We start from the raw sequence: 17,121 nt of genomic DNA on the forward strand, positions 1-17,121 counted from the left end.
TACAGTATATTTGCTGGGGACGTTGTAGCATTTTGTTCTCTCATTCATCTATTCTCCTCTGGACAAAATGACAAGACGAAAAAAATCACCTCACCAAAAAGAACAAGAGATAGTACCGTCAGCCAGGGACCTACTCAATACGGACATTAGTACGATGTCGGACCTAGAGTTCAGAATCATGACTTTAAAGATACTAGCTGGGCTTGAAAAAAGCGTGGAAGTTATTAGAGAAACCATTTCTGGAGAAATAAAAGAACTAAAATCCAACCAAGTCGAAATCAAAAAGGTTATTGATTAGGTGCAATCAAAAATGGGGGCACTAACTGCTAGGATAAATGAGGCAGAAGAGAGAATCAGTGATATAGAAGACCAAATGATGGAAAATAAAGAGGCTGAGAAAAAGAGGGAGAAACAACTACAGGATCACGAGAGCAGAATTCGAGAGATAAGTGATTCGATAAGACGAAACAACATTAGAATAATTGGGATCCCAGAAGAAGAAGAAAGACAGAGGGGCAGAAGGTATATTGGAGCAAATAATGGCAGAGAACTTCCCTAATGTGAGGAAGGAAACAGGCATCAAAATCCAGGAGGCACAGAGAACCCCTCTCAAAATCAATAAAAATAGGTCAACACCCCGACATCTAATAGTAAAACTTACGAGTCTCAGAGACAAAGAGAAAATCCTGAAAGCAGCTCGGGAGAAGAGATATGTAACCTACAATGGTAGAAACATTAGATTGGCAACAGACCTATCCACAGAGCCTTGGCAGGCCAGAAAGGACTGGCAAGATATCTTCAGAGCACTAAACGAGAAAAATATGCAGCCAAGAATACTATATCCAGCTAGGCTGTCATTAAAAATAGAAGGAGAGATCAAAATCTTCCAGAACAAACAAAAACTAAAGGAATTTGCAAACACGAAACCAGCCCTCCAAGAAATATTGAAAGGGGTCCTCTAAGCAAAGAGAGAGCCTAAAAGCAGCAAAGATCAGAAAGGAACACAGACAACATACAATAACAGTCACCTTACAGGCAATACAATGGCACTAAATTCATACCTTTCAATAGTAACCCTGAATGTAAATGGGCTCAATGCCCCAATCAAAAGACACAGGCTATCAGATTGGATTAAAAAACAAGACCATCCATATGCTGTTTGCAGGAGACTCATTTTAGACCCAAAGACACCCCCAGATTGAAAGTGAGGGGGTGGAAAACCATTTACCATGCTAATGGACACCAAAAGAAAGATGAGGTGGCAATCCTTATATCAGACAAACTAGATTTTAAAACAAAGACTGTAATAAGAGATGAGGAAGGACACTACATCCTACTTAAAGGGTCTATCCAACAAGAAGATCTAACAATTGTAAATATCTATGCCCCGAACATGGGAGCAGCCAATTATATAAGGCAATTAAGAACAAAAGCGAAGAAACACATTGACAGCAATACAATAATAGTGGGGGACTTTAACACCCCCCTGACTGAAATGGACAGATCATCTAAGCAAAAGATCAACAAGGAAATAAAGACTTTAAATGACACACTGGACCAAATGGACCTCACAGACATATTCAGAACATTCCATCCCAAAGAAACGGAATACATATTCTTTTCTAGTGCCCATGGAACATTCTCCAGAATTGATGACATCCTAGGTCACAAATCAGGTCTCAACCAGTACCAAAAGATTGGGATCATTCCCTGCATATTTTCAGACCACAATGCCTTGAAATTAGAACTCAATCACAAGAGGAAAGTCGGAAGGAACTCAAATACATGGAGGCTAAAGAGCATCCTACTAAAGAATGAATGGGTCAACCAGGAAATTAAAGAAGAATTTGAAAAATTCATGGAAACCAATGAAAATGAAAACACAACTGTCCAAAATCTTTGGGATACAGCAAAGGCAGTCCTGAGAGGAAAGGATATAGCAATACAAGCCTTTCTCAAGAAACAAGAAAGGTCTCAAATACAAAATCTAACCCTACACCTAAAGGAGCTGGAGAAAGAAGAGCAAATAAAGCCTAAACCCAGCAGGAGAAGAGAAATAATAAAGATCAGAGCAGAAATCAATGAAATAGAAACCAAAAGAACAGTGGAACAGATCAACGAAACTAGGAGCTGGTTCTTTGAAAGAATTAACAAGATTGATGAACCCCTGTCCAGACTGATCCAAAAGAAAAGAGAAATGACCCAAATCAACAAAATCATGAATGAAAGAGGAGAGATCACAACCAACACCAAAGAAATACAAACAATTATAAGAACATATTACGAGCAACTCTATGCCAGTAAATTAGATAACCTGCAAGAAATACATTCCTAGAGATGTATCAACTACCAAAACTGAACCAGGAAGAAATAGAAAACCTGAACAGACCTATAACCACTAAGGAAATTGAAGCAGTCATCAAAAATCTCCCAAGAAACAAAAGCCCAGGGCCAGATGGCTTCCCAGGGGAATTCTATCAGGCATTTAAAGAAGAATTTATACCTATTCTCCTGAAACTGTTCCAAAAAATAGAAATGGAAGGAAAACTTCCAAATTCATTTTATGAGGCCAGCATTACCTTGATCCCAAAACCAGACCAAGACCCCATCAAAAAAGAGAATTACAGACCAATATCCTTGATGAACATGGATGCAAAAATTCTCACCAAAATACTAGCCAATAGGATCCAACAGTACATTAAAAGGATTATTCACCACGACCAAGTGGGATTTATCCCTGGGCTGCAAGGCTGGTTCAACATCCGCAAATCAATCAACGTGATACAATACATTAACAAAAGAAAGAACAAGAATCATATGATCCTCTCAATAGATGCAGAAAAAGCATTTGACAAAGTACAGCATCCTTTCTTGATCAAAACTCTTCAGAGTATAGGGATAGAGGGTACAAACCTCAATATCATAAAAGCCATCTACAAAAAACCTACAGCGAATATCATTCTCAATGGGGAAAAGCTGAGAGCTTTTCCCCTAAGGTCAGGAACGCAGCAGGGATGTCCACTCTCACCACTGCTATTCAACATATTATTAGAAGTCCTAGCCACAGCAATCAGACAACAAAAAGAAATCAAAGGCATCCAAATCGGCAAAGAGGAAGTCAAACTCTCACTCTTTGCAGATGATATGATACCTTATGTGGAAAACCCAAAAGACTCCACCCCAAAACTGCTAGAACTCATACAGGAATTCAGTAAAGTAGCAGGCTATAAAATCAACGCACAGAAATCAGTGGCATTCCTATACACCAACAACAAGACAGAAGAGAGACAAATCAAGGAGTCAATCCCATTCACAATTGCACCCAAAACCATAAGATACCTAGGAATAAATTTAACCAAAGAGGCAAAGGATCTGTACTCAGAAAACTATAAAATACTCAGGAAAGAAATTGAAGAAGACACAAAGAAATGGAAAAACATTCCATGCTCATGGATTGGGAGAACCAACATTGTGAAGATGTCAATGCTACCTAGAGCAATCTACACATTCAGTGCAATCCCCATCAAAATACCATCCACTTTTTTCAAAGAAATGGAACAAATAATCCTAAAATTTGTATGGAACCAGAAGAGACCCCGAATAGCCAGAGGAATCTTGAAAAAGAAAAGCAAAGCTGGCGGCATCACAATTCCGGACTTCCAGCTCTATTACAAAGCTGTCATCATCAAGACAGTATGGTACTGGCACAAAAACAGACACATCGATCAATGGAACAGAATCGAGAGCCCAGAAATGGACCCTCAACTCTATGGTCAACTTATCTTTGACAAAGCAGGAAAGAATGTCCAATGGAAAAAAGACAGTCTCTTCAACAAATGGTGTTGGGATAATTGGACAGCCACATGCAGAAGAATGAAACTGGACCATTTCCTTACACCACACACAAAAATAGACTCCAAATGGTTGAAAGACCTAAACGTGAGACAGGAGTCTATCCAAATCCTAAAGGAGAACACAGGTAGCAACCTCTTCGACCTCAGCCGCAGCAACTTCTTCCTAGAAACATCACCAAATGCACAGGAAGCCAGGGCAAAAATGAACTATTGGGATTTCATCAAGATAAAAAGCTTTTGCACAGCAAAAGAAACAGTTCACAAAACCAAAAGACAACCGACAGAATGGGAGAAAATATTTGCAAATGACATATCAGATAAAGGGCTAGTATCCAAAATCTATAAAGAACTTATCAAACTCAACACCCAAAGAACAAATAATCCAATCAAGAAATGGGCAGAAGACATGAACAGACATTTTTCCAAAGAAGACATCCAAATGGCCAACAGGCACATGAAAATTGCTCAACATCGCTCGGCATCAGGGAAATCCAAATCAAAACCTCAATGAGATACCACCTCACACCCGTCAGAATGGCTAAAATTAACAAGTCAGGGAACGACAGATGTTGGCGGGGATGTGGAGAAAGGGAACCCTCCTACACTGTTGGTGGGAATGCACGCTGGTGCAACCCCTCTGGAAAACAGTATGGAGGTTCCTCAAACAGTTGAAATTAGAGCTACCATTCGATCCAGCAATTGCACTACTGGGTATTTACCCCAAAGATACAAATGTAGGGACCCGAAGGGGTACGTGCACCCCAATGTTTATAGCAGCAATGTCCACGATAGCCAAACTGTGGAAAGAGCCAAGATGTCCATCGACAGATGAATGGATAAAGAAGATGTGGTATATATATATATATATATACACAATGGAATATTATGCAGCCATCAAAATGAATGAGATCTTGCCATTTGCAACGACGTGGATGGAACTGGAGGGTGTTATGCTGAGTGAAATAAGTCAATCAGAGGAAGACATGTATCATATGACCTCACTGATATGAGGAATTCTTAATCTCAGGAACAAACTGAGGGTTGCTGGAGTGGTCGGGGGTGGGAGGGAGGGGGTGGCTGGGTGATAGACATTGGGGAAGATATGTGCTACGGTGAACGCTGTGAATTGTGTAAGACTGTTGAATCACAGATCTGAAACAAATAACGCAACATATTTTAAGAAAAATAAAAAGAAGAACATAGCAGAAGAGGAAGAAGGAAGGGGAGTAAATCAGAGGGGGAGACGAACTAGGAGAGATGATGGACTCTGAAAAACAAACTGAGGTTTCTAGAGGGGAGGAGGGTAGGGGGATGGGTTAGCCTGGTGATGGGTATTAAAGAGGGCACATTCTGCATGGAGCACTGGGTATTATGAACAAACAATGAATCATGGAACACTACACCAAAACAAATTATGTAATATATGGTGATTAACATAACAATAAAAAATTAAAAAAAAAAAAAGACAGCTACTTTGTAGAACAAAGTACCCAAGAGAAATCTGCACAGGTAGCTCCAGAGATCTGCAGAGAGGTTCCCACGCGTCTTTGTCTGAGTTCTGAACTGGGCATGCATGTGAGAAAACTACCAAGACCAGGGAAAGAATTACTAAAAAAGAATAAGCAGAAAAATAATCCTCAGGGCTTTCCCAGGTTTAGGAAAGTTTCACATTTCACCAGCCAGAGTGGGAAGACGATCTCCTCATGCGTGGAGAACCCAGTAGAGTCCTAATAAGGATATTGCAATATATATTCCTTCTAACAAAAACTTATAAACAATCCTTCAAATGATCAAATTAATTCCAAGTGACATAGTGACATCCCGTTCTGGGATGAAATACATAAAGAATTATAGCAAATCCAGCAAACAACATAAAATTTACAATGTCCATCATACAATCAAAAATTACCAGGGAGGGGCACCAGGCTAGCTAAGTCAATTGAGTGGCCAACTCTTGATTTCGGCTCAGGTCATGATCTCAGGGTCCTAGGATCAACACCTGCATCAGGCTCTGGCTCAGTGGGGAGTCGGCTTGAGGATTCTCTCCATCCCTCTCCCTGCTCATGCTCTCTCTCTCTCCCTCTCTCTCTCAAATAAATAAATAAATAAATCTTTTAAAAAATTACCAGGGAAAGTATGATGCAGAACCAGGAGAAAATTTAATCAGTGGAAACATTATCACATGTGAAGGAACTAGCAGAAAAGGATGTTAAATAGCTATTATAGTTATACTCCAGATGTGTCTGTCCACCCTCCTAGAACAATGAGCCCCTCAGAGGGTAAAGTTTGTCTTCTAGTCTTCTGTATGCCCCCAGCACTTAGTATGGCTCCAGTCACACAGAAGATGTTCTTCAATCAAAGGTTATTGACCAGCATTTTATTTTTTGTTTCTGTGTGTAACTGGAAAATGCCAGACAATAGCTCAGAGCTTTCTGGTGTTCTGCAGTAAGCATCACATCCTTGCTAACTATAGACCCCATTTGGGAACTTTTTCAGAAAACAAAATTAAGAGTGTTTGTGAGAAATGTCGATTTAATCATGCTACAATTTCACCAAATGTCCTTAAAGAAGAGCGAAACCATGAAAGAGAAAATATAACATCCAGTGAGTCCCTTAGATCTGTGTAAGACCTCTTAGCTTATGAACCTCCCAAAGGCAGTCACATTGCTGGACATTTTCAGCACCAGCCCCCTTGTCCCTCACATCTGCCCATTCTCACCTGCAGTCATGTTGAGACTCAAATTACTATGCATTTGATTATGACCATCACCTCCTGATTGGGTTAGTCTACTGTCCCTCCCCATAGCCATTCTTCAAACTCTCCTTCAAATGCATCACCCTCAACATTTCTCTTGATTAAAAACATCTTGTGTATTTTGCTGATCAAGTAAAATTCAAACTTCTTAACTTGGCATGTATGACTCTCTAAATTCAAGCTCAATGTACCTTTCCAACTTTATTGGACTTTCCTACCCATACTCTCCCCAGACCACCATAAGCTGAAAAATAAGCAGCCTCCTCAAACACATGCTGCAACTCTCTTCCCACCCCTGTTCCAGCTGGGATCCACTTTCCCCATTCACTTCAGACATTCTACCTATTTGTAGACTTATCTTGAATCTATGCCCCCCTCATGAGTCCTTTCTTTTCAAATCCCTCCAGTTTGAAATGCTTTCTCCCGCTAACATGGATGAATCATGAACTAACATTGTAGCTGAATGTCTTATAATTTCCCTATTAAATCATAAGCCTTTTGAAGGCAGAAAACATGTTCTAAATCTGCCTTTTATCCTGTCCCCTTCTAGAATCTGAGTTCCTTAAATGAAGTAGTCACTCAAAATAAAACTTAATGCAGTAAACAGTGAATTTTGATATCCAAATGCTCCTATCTGGTAACACTAAAAAGATGCTCGTTTTTATGAATGAAATTGTTTAGAAAGATGTTTCTCATTGTCTTTCTCAAGAATTTACCAAATACTTAAGTCGATCTAAATACTAAAAGAAAAGAACAATTGCAAAGATTGGATTAACAAATAAAATAAGGAGAATTTCCATTGTTTAAATGGTAGAGCAAAGGCTGTGGTTTCCCCTTATCCTCTTGGAAATAACCCCAAATTGATAAGGAAATGGAAGAAAAATGCAAATTTGCATGTTCTTTGAAACTAAAAGATATCAAGACAACAGGCCCAATGGAGTCACCTAAGTGAAGCCTCGTGTCACCAAACTGAGAATTATACTTTCAGCTTTCCCAGGAATGGAACTTTAAAGTAGTCAATCACCTGATCAGCACTAGTGAGGTAATCTGCTAATACACCCCTGTCATCCCCTAGAGGAAAGTAACTTTGCATAAAGCAGCCCACTCTTTTGGCAGTATAATTTCCTTAAACCCCCAGAGCTTCTTTCTCTCTGCAAGACTAGATGCTGCCCAATTCGAAGATTTGCTCAAATAAACTTAAAAACTTTTTAATATGACTCAGTTTACCTTTTAACACCCCCTATCATGGTTCATGAAGTAGGACATATAAAAATGGCCCCACCAACAAATGCACTAGCTGTCTCCACAGAGACCTGGGCTGACACTAATAAAGGTCACTGACATGATTCTAGCCTGTGAACAAGCAAGGCCCTGCATACCTTACCAGAGATAGGACCCCAAGACCTCATCCCATTTATACCAGCTCTCGGAGCTCACACACAGCTCCTCTCCTTGTCCTGAAAATGACCTTCTCATGTCAGTGGCCAAATCTTCCTCATTTTAGTGTTAAATCTCCACTCCAAGGTGGTTGGGTAATGCGCATTGGGGAGGGTATGTACAATGGTGAGTGCTGTGAATTGTGTAAGACTGATAAATGATTTAGACAACTGCAGGAGAAGGGCTGGATCCTCCTAATATGAAAGAAATGCCAGCCTGAGGTGTGAAGTACAGGCTCAGAAGGAGGGAAGCCTCTGGAGTCTTGGGAATGAGTTTTGGAAGAAAGAAGCAAGAGCACAGGACTGGCCATCCTTTGAGATAAAAAGACAAGTCATCGGTCTTTGTGAAACTAGCTAACTATGCTTCCACTAGGAAAAAACATGCATGACTTAATAGGAATACCATTAGAACTGAGTTGTCAAAGTTGTCTTGGGTTTTCTAATAGTCTCTCTACACTGAAATGAATGTGCACTTTAATTTTACTAGGGAGGGTGAAATTAATAAAAATATCTATAAAACAAAGAACCATGAGTTCACATGTCTCCATAACTACTTCTGTGACCTGAAGTTAGTGCACTTTAAAATCCAAACTTAACCCAGTGGGAGCCAGTACACACCTGCAGCTCTCCCCACAAATGGGACTGGCATCCATATTATCAGGAGTGGGAAGTGTAACCCAGGGAAACCCATAAAAGAGTTTGTGGACAGATGAGAACTGGTTTCAGGACCAGATGCTGTCACTGAAGAGCTGAGTGTGTATTTTTTAAGAATGACCTATAAACTGGCTTCCCAATAATATAAGAAAGAGACACCCAAAGTTAAGAAAATATCCGATGGCTGTCCTCAATGGAGCAGTTTCCTGTTCAGTCACTCTAAGAAAGAGTCTTAACCTATGGTAGATTGGAAAACTATTTTAGCTAGAGACAAATCACTCCAGTCTAAGGAAAGGCTTGAATTATAGACCCTAAAAAGACTGATAAATGAAAAAAAGTAGTTTGATTTTCCACCTTCAAGTGGGGACTTTCAAGTGGAACAGCTGTAGGATTGGGGTCTAGAAATTTCTCTTTGGTTTTAAAAAAAAAAAAAGGAGTGAGGGCCGCCTGGGTGACTCAGTCAGTCAAGCATCCGACTGTTGGTTTTGGCCAGATCATGATCTCAGGGTCATGAGTTTGAGCCCTGCATTTGGGTCTGCCCTCAGCAGGGAGTCTGCTTGAGATTCTCCTTCTGCCTCTCCCTTTGCTCATGCTCGCTCTCTCTCTCAAATAAATAAAAAAAATATTTTTAAAAAGTGACATATGTTACAGCCAAGAGGCAGAATAAATCAGAGGGTGAGGATATATACAAGTAAAACTGATCTCAGTTTTCAGTGAGGTAAGGTGGGGCCAGATGAGGGAGACAAGTCAAAGCATGGAGCACTGGGTGTTATATGCAAACAATGAATCATGGAACACTACATCAAAAACTAATGATGTACTGTATGGTGATTAACATAACATAACAAAAAAAAAAAAAACAAGTCAAAGGGACGCTGGAAGTGTGTGGGTGGTAAACTCGAGTGGGAGAGAATAAAAAATGCCCTGGGGATTGTGACAAAGAGAGCCCAAGCACAAGGTTCCCGGCTTGAAGAAAGGCAGAAAGTGAAGATGGAGGGGACCTCCCTTGCCCATCCCTTAACTCCCCCACCTCCTAGTTTAAATAAATCCAGAGAAAACAAGGAAAGACAAACCAAAGGAGATTTATATCCCCTACTGTTTTCTTCATAGGCAATCTGGGAACCTGCAGAGCAGCCCCGACCATGTGGAAGTCAGACTCCATGGTGAGAATAAATCCAATATAAGACTCTAGATTGTGTTGCAAGTTTGTTGTGGCTGCTTTTTCTTTTTCTTAAAGATTTTATTTATTTATTTGACAGAGAGAGAGACAGCGAGAGAGGGAAGACAAGCAGGGAGAATGGGAGAGGGAGAAGCAGGCTTCCCGCTGAGCGGGGAGCCCAATGTGAGGCTTGATCCCAGGACCCTGAGATCATGACCTGAGCCGAAGGCAGACGCTTGACAACTGAGCTACCCAGGCGCCCCGTGGCTTCTTTTTCTAAATACTGAGCAAGTACAGAGATGTTACCAAACCTCTTTGATGTGACTACTACAAAAAATAAACCCCAGCAAGCAACTTGATCTGAGAGAAATTTATGTTGACTAGAAAGAGAGAAACAAAGTCTCTTTTGATGCTAAAAGCTATTGTGAGGATACGTAAAGAACTGAATACCTCTAGGTGACAGAGCAGAAGCACATCAACTGGTCAGCACAGAGCTAGGAACTGAAGAAGAAAGGATATTTGCAAAGACAAGAAAAAGTACATCCCCAGAATGTGAAAACCAGAATTCTAACCTCAGGTCCTCAACTGGCTAAATGCACAACTTCAGATAATTTACTTAGTTCTCTGAGATGCTTCTCCTCATGGTTAAATTTAGTCCTATTTGCTACGTTTCCACTGTTAGTTGTTGTGTTAGGTACTGTACAAGACAGTGAGGAAGCTGTAACAAATGAGATCTGGCACAGGTCCTCCACAAGATTACCTTTTACCAGAGGACACAGATAATGTTTCAAAGAAATCACCTTACTTCCTGAAATTTAGAATTAGAGAAGTATGTGCAACATAATCAAATTTTTTATTTGTTCAAAAATACGTGTGTGTATCTCCTGGATGATACTGTGCTAGACTCAAAGACCAATGATATGTTACCTACCCTCAGGTTGTTTGAGCCTTGATGAGGTGATAATCATATAAAGAAAAGTTCAAGTCTCTGGACAGTATTAAGCACCACAGTGGAGAGAGCCCTACACAAGGCATTATGAGGAGAAAGGGATTCATTCAGTCAGGAAAGGATTTGTTCACTTGAACAGGCTTTTGAAAAGTGAGAAATTCTTCAGATGTATAAATGTGGAAGGAGTTTTAGGCCATAACAAAATGTGTAAAAACAGAATGCCAAGAAATTACAAGGAATTTTCCAGAAATAGTGAAATACAACTCCTTGGAATTCCTAAAGCAGAACCCAAAAGTGATGGGCTCAGCAGCTGAGGTTACAGAAGCAGAGTGTTCAGTCTATGCTAGGATTTTAGACTTGACACTTTAAGGAAAGAGGAGTCAGTAAGGTTTGGAACAGAGAGACATGTGCTCAAATTCATATTTCAGCAAGCACTTCTGGGTGGTATCAGAAGGAATGCAATTGTAGGGGTCAGTAGAGGTTATACTATAAAACCATGAAAACACAAAGATCAAATTAATGACATGAAAACCAGGTCACACTAGTGTTTAATTTAAAAAGCAAGTTACAGAACAGTATGCACAGTACAGTCCCATTCATATGTGAGTTGCTTGCTAAAAAAGATCATTGTAACAGTAACAGCCTCTAAGTTTTGAGAGCTCACTGTGCTTCAAGCATTTTGCTAAATAATAGACAAAATAGGCTGTTATCTCACTTTTGCCAACTGATATCAGTACAAATATGACCTGCATTTTCTATCTGCAGAATGAAGGTTTTGTCTGAACAACTTGCCCAAAGTGGGAGAGCCCAGAACTGGTTCCACAAAGTACTGGGTGCACCTGCTCAACTCTTCCACCTGTACCAACCTGAAATCATAGAAAAGGGATATTTTAACAGAATAAATCTATAGAAGTTATATATATATACATATATATATATATTTCTGCAGTGATACATCTGGACATTCATATTAAGGAGGATAAATAAAGACAATTAAAAAGTGTCAGGTAAATTCAAAACAGGTTTTGTTAATTTTGTTAATTTTGTTAAATTAACTCACATTGGCTCAAGATGTGCTGTCAAATGACTTGGGGGAAAAATGCAAGGTTTCACAAAATTTTGTAAATGCCAGAATTATGCATAAGGGATTGTAAACTTGAAAATTTTGACATTACTATTGCAATGTACATAGAGTTCTAGTTTCAATTTAGCTATGTGGACATATCTGTAATCTTCCTCCCTTATACCAAATGGTGGAAATGATCAAGAAGACAAGACTTTATTTTCAATAAGTGAATATAACTAAATTCAAAAGCAAGGTGGAAAAAAGCTCAGAGGTTCAGAAAACAGGAATCCCATAGAAACAGAAAGCAAATGGGATTCTGTAAGAGAGCATAACCACTTAGAATGGCCATGATGAGGACCTATCCCCCCAGAAGAAAGGAGAAACATATGGGAGCCCCAGGCTTAGAGTGATGAGATCTGGGAGTTATAGGAGGCCAATGGACAGACTGTAGACAGAGTGTTTTGATCCAACTGCAGATCTTGCCAGCTCTGGTAGCAGCTCACTCCCTTTGGCCCTTAGGCCTATGGGTGGAAGTGGCATCCCTAGTTCCTTCTGGTGCAAGCCCCAAAGTGTTTCATCATCCCTCACTGGTTTTCTTTAACTTCACCCCTAACAAAACTCACCTCAATCACACTTCTTCTGAGTGTACCCCTCTTCCCTGATGGAAACCTAACTGGTAGAGTAATTGATACCAGAAGTAGCCTCAGATAATAAACCCTTAAGATGAGGTTTTGGGACTAGGTTACAAAGATGTTTAATAACCACATAGATAACATTCTTGTTGGAGGGAAATGGGATGTCAACAGTGTTGATGGGTGGCATGAGTACTCAAACCGTCACCAGACAGGCATGGGGTGGAGTGCAGGTGAAAGGCAGGCATGAGATCAAGGGGCTGGGCACTGGTTCCCATGGCAACAAAGACTAAAGTAGTCAGGATGTGTACACAGCCCAAGAAAAGTGGAGAAAAGACAACTTAAAAGCTTTGAATGTCCAATTCAGGGAAAGGGAAGAAAAAGAAAGCCTTTGATGGAGGCTAGTATAGTAAGAGTGGACTCAGTCATGCCACCAGCAGACACAGATGGAGCTGAGAACAAATCCCTCCAACCTTCCCCTAAATCAGCTGTCCCCCATCCCACCATGGCCCACTAGCAGAGTGCAGTGCCTGGTCCAGGAGAAAATGGTCTATAGATTAAAGAGTGTCAGGATTTTACCAATTGGTATCAACAGGAGTCTGGGGATCACGTATGGGATTTGGTTCTAAGGGTGTTAAGCTAGGCCAAGGGGGACAAAAATATAAAATTAGAGCAGACAGAATTCGTTGAAAGGACTTGAGCTCAGGAAAAAATATATAAAGAGATAGACACAGATAATAATGGGTAGAGTAACACTTAATAAATGACAAAATAGGGTTTAAGGCAAACAGATTTAATAGCATTAAGGAATGCTAGAACTTAAGTGAGGAAAAGGAAATCTACAAAGAAAACCTAACAATCCTGATCATATATAAATTTAACAATGTAATCTCAAAATACATAAAGTAAAAAGTAACATAATTACAAAGAGAAATTGACAAATTCAATGTTAAATAGGGGACTTTAAATACATACTTCACTGAAAACAGCTCAATCAGACAAAAATAAATAAATTGAATAATGTTTTTAATAAGCTTAAGTCAAGAGGTATACAGAGTCTCTTACAGGCACAACAAACACATACAAATTTTTTCCACATTTGACTACACTTTAGGTTCCAACGATGTGTTAGAAAATTTCAAGTAATTGACATTTTATGAAGAGTATTTTTCATACACAAACACCGAAGTGGAAATCAACATCAAAAAGATTAAAAAAAAACAGACTACCAATTCAGGATATAACAGATATTGGCAAGGATGTGCAGAAAGGGGAACCCTCCTACACTGTTGGTGGGACTACAAACTGGCGCAGCCACTCTGGAAAACAGTATGGAGGTTCCTCAAAAAGTTAAAAATGTAACTACCCTACAACCCAGCAAATGCAGTACTGGGTATTTATCCACAGGATACAAAAGTCCTGATTTGAAGGGGTACATGCACTGTCAATAATCGACAAATTATGGAACGATCCCACATGTCCATCAACAGATGAATGGATAAAGAAGATGTATATACACAATGGAATATTACTCAGCCATCAAAAAGAATGAAATCTTGCCATCTGCAAACAACATGGATGGAGCTAGAGTGTATTATGCTAAGTGAAATAAATCAGTCAGAGAAAGACAAATACCATATGATTTCACTCCATATATGGAATTTAGGAAACAAAACAGATGAACATAAGGGAGAGGAAGGAAAAATAAAGTAAGATAAAAACAGAGAGGGAGGCAAACCATAAGAGACTCTTAGCTATAGAGAACAAACTGAGGGTTGCTAGAGGGGAGGTGGGTGGGGGCATGGGCTAAATGGGTGATGACATTAAGGAAGCCACTCATTGCATTGAGCACTGGGTATTTTTTTTAATTTAAATTCAATTAGCCACATATAGTACATCATTAGTTTCAGATGTAGTGTTCAATGATTCGTCAGTTGCATATAACACCCAGTGTTCATCACATCATGGAGCACTGGGTATTATAAGTAAATGATGAATCACTAAATTCTACTCCTGAAACCAATATTACACTATATGTTAACTAACTTGAATTTAAATAAAAACTTGGAGTAAACAAACAAACAAACAAATAAAATAGCAGACCAGTGTAGGCCTCAGGCTATTTGAACAGTTCAACCCAAAAACATGGGTGTCAGACCAAATCATACAGTTTATAACAACAATATGAATGACAAAATTAAAAAAGAGTTAAGAGATCCCTAATGCCCTGTTTTCTCAGCTTGGCCACATGGTAGATATTGTTTGGTACCTGCAAAGCATGACATTGCTTTTGTTGAATTTGAAAATGATGGAAAGGCTAGATCTGCTAAGGATGCTTTACAGGAATTTAAAATCACACCATCCCACACCATGAAGATCACCTATGCCAAGATATAAGCTATGGGATAGTTGTCTTTAAAGGACTTGGTGTTATTTATAGTGTTTGTTTTGATAACATTTGGTCAGGCCATTTTAATAGTTGGAGGGGAAAGAAAGTGAAATTTTTGTGAATGATTAAAAAAATACCTAGTCTTTGTTTAGTCTTAGTGAACTATGGAATATGAAAGCCTCAATTTTGTACAATAAACTTTTATTTGTATTCTAAAAAAATATTTAAAAAACCATGTATTTGGAAATGAAAGTCATACATTAAAATAATCCATGGATTAAAAAAGAAATCAGAATACATATTTTTAAATTCTTAGAACTGAATGGAATTGGTATGCTACACATCAACATTTGGAGCTTTGTGGAGCCAGACTACACAGGGGAACTGAGTTTTCTCTGCTTTTCTCTATGTTCTGGGAGGACAGAAGTCCTGCAGTTTTCTACTGCTGCCTGTGCATGAGTGGGGGAAGGTATTGATCCCAAGCACTCCTGATAAATGCCCTGCACACCAGTGCTGTTTCAGAGGCAGCAAGACTATAAGCTCAAACAAAGTTACAGGAGATGTTTACAAAAATAGATGACCTGTATCCCATACAAGTCATTCCATATAATAGAAAAAGGTAGAAATCTACCAAGCCCATTTTATGCAGCAAACTAGCTAAACAAGGGGAATGTAGGAAAAGAAAGAAAATCATAGTAAATGATATAATAAAATAATAATGAAAAATAATAAAATAATAATAATGAAATAATACTAAATGACTAATAAATATAGATGCAAAAATTCTAAGTATATATAGCAAATCCAAGCCAAAACAATAACAATTAAGTCGGGTTTATCTGAGCAATGTAGCTGCTCATTTCCAACATGGGGAAAAATCTGTGTAACTTACCACATTAACAGATCAAAAGAAAAATGCCATTTAATCATCTCAATAGATGAGAAAAGCATTCAATATACATATAAAATTAAAAATAATACTTTCAGAAAACTAGAAGTAGAGTGGAAATTCTTCTACATAAAAGGTACTGCATCAGTACAAAAAGTTTTTATTCAACTGTCTTACAATAATATTTTGTTTTTTCTCAAAACAAGAAATCTGTATGAGAATGATTCTAGGGTCAGTTATTTACTCACCTCACCTTTTCTCATCTTTTCTGCTGCACATTGAGATCCAAACTGCTCAGATGGCAGCCAGCTAGTGGCCTGGTGCTGTGAGGGCTTCAGGCATCAAATGCAGACTCAGCCACATCAGCATTCATATATATTTGTATATCTCTCTCTTTTTTAAGATTTTACTCATTTATTTGACAGAGAGAGAGCACAAGCAAGGGGAATGGCAGGTAGAGGGAGAGGGAGAGGGAGAAGCAGGCTCCCCTCTGAGCAGGGAGCCCGATGCGGGACTCGATCCCAGGACCCTGGGATCATGACCTGAGCTGAAGGCAGACGCTCAACCAACTGAGCTATCCAGGCGCCCCTATTTGTATATCTCTTTTTTAAAAGTGAGAAAGTTTTCAAGCAGACTTCCCTTGTGTCTCATGATTCATTATAGGAGCATAGGCCCACCTCCAAACCAATCACTGACAAACACAACAGGATTACCATAATTGGCTTACAGCATTAAAATCGAGTTCTACCAGCAATTAGGGTTATCCTTTACTAAGGTGTAGCTCCCACAGCAAAGCTTAAGTTTTGTACACCAGGAAGAATGAAAGAATGGATGTTCAGAAATGTTGTACAAAGGAATCCCAAACATACACCATTACTGCCACTGAATACATATACACAAGAAGCATTATTGGGGACAAACGTACAAGCAGTAAAGTAGTAGAACACATACAATTTCTCCCTCCCCTCAGCTCTTATCATCCCAGTGCTTAAGCTAAGTGGCCACTGTGCATCATGGCCCCAACCTATAATGTCCTACATATATATAGGTCAGGAGAGCAGGAAACATCTACATGTCTATACAATAATGGGGTTTCTCTGGTTGAAGAAGTGATCTTCTTTTTTTTTAAAGGTTTTATTTATTTATTTGACAGGGAGACAGTCAGCGAGAGAGGGAATACAAGCAGGGGGAGTGGGAGAGGGAGAAGCAGACTTCCCATGGAGCAGAGAGCCCGATGCAGGACTCGATCCCAGCAACCTGGGATCATGACCTGAGCCCAAGGCAGACGCTTAACGATTGAGCCACCCAGGCACCCCAGAAGTGATCTTCTTAGAAAGA

This window comes from Eumetopias jubatus, unplaced genomic scaffold (genome assembly GCF_037043125.1).
Source record: "Eumetopias jubatus isolate StellerSeaLion01/CBP00866 unplaced genomic scaffold, mEumJub1_p1.0 scaffold_13, whole genome shotgun sequence".
In the NCBI taxonomy this organism is placed as follows: domain Eukaryota; kingdom Metazoa; phylum Chordata; class Mammalia; order Carnivora; family Otariidae; genus Eumetopias; species Eumetopias jubatus.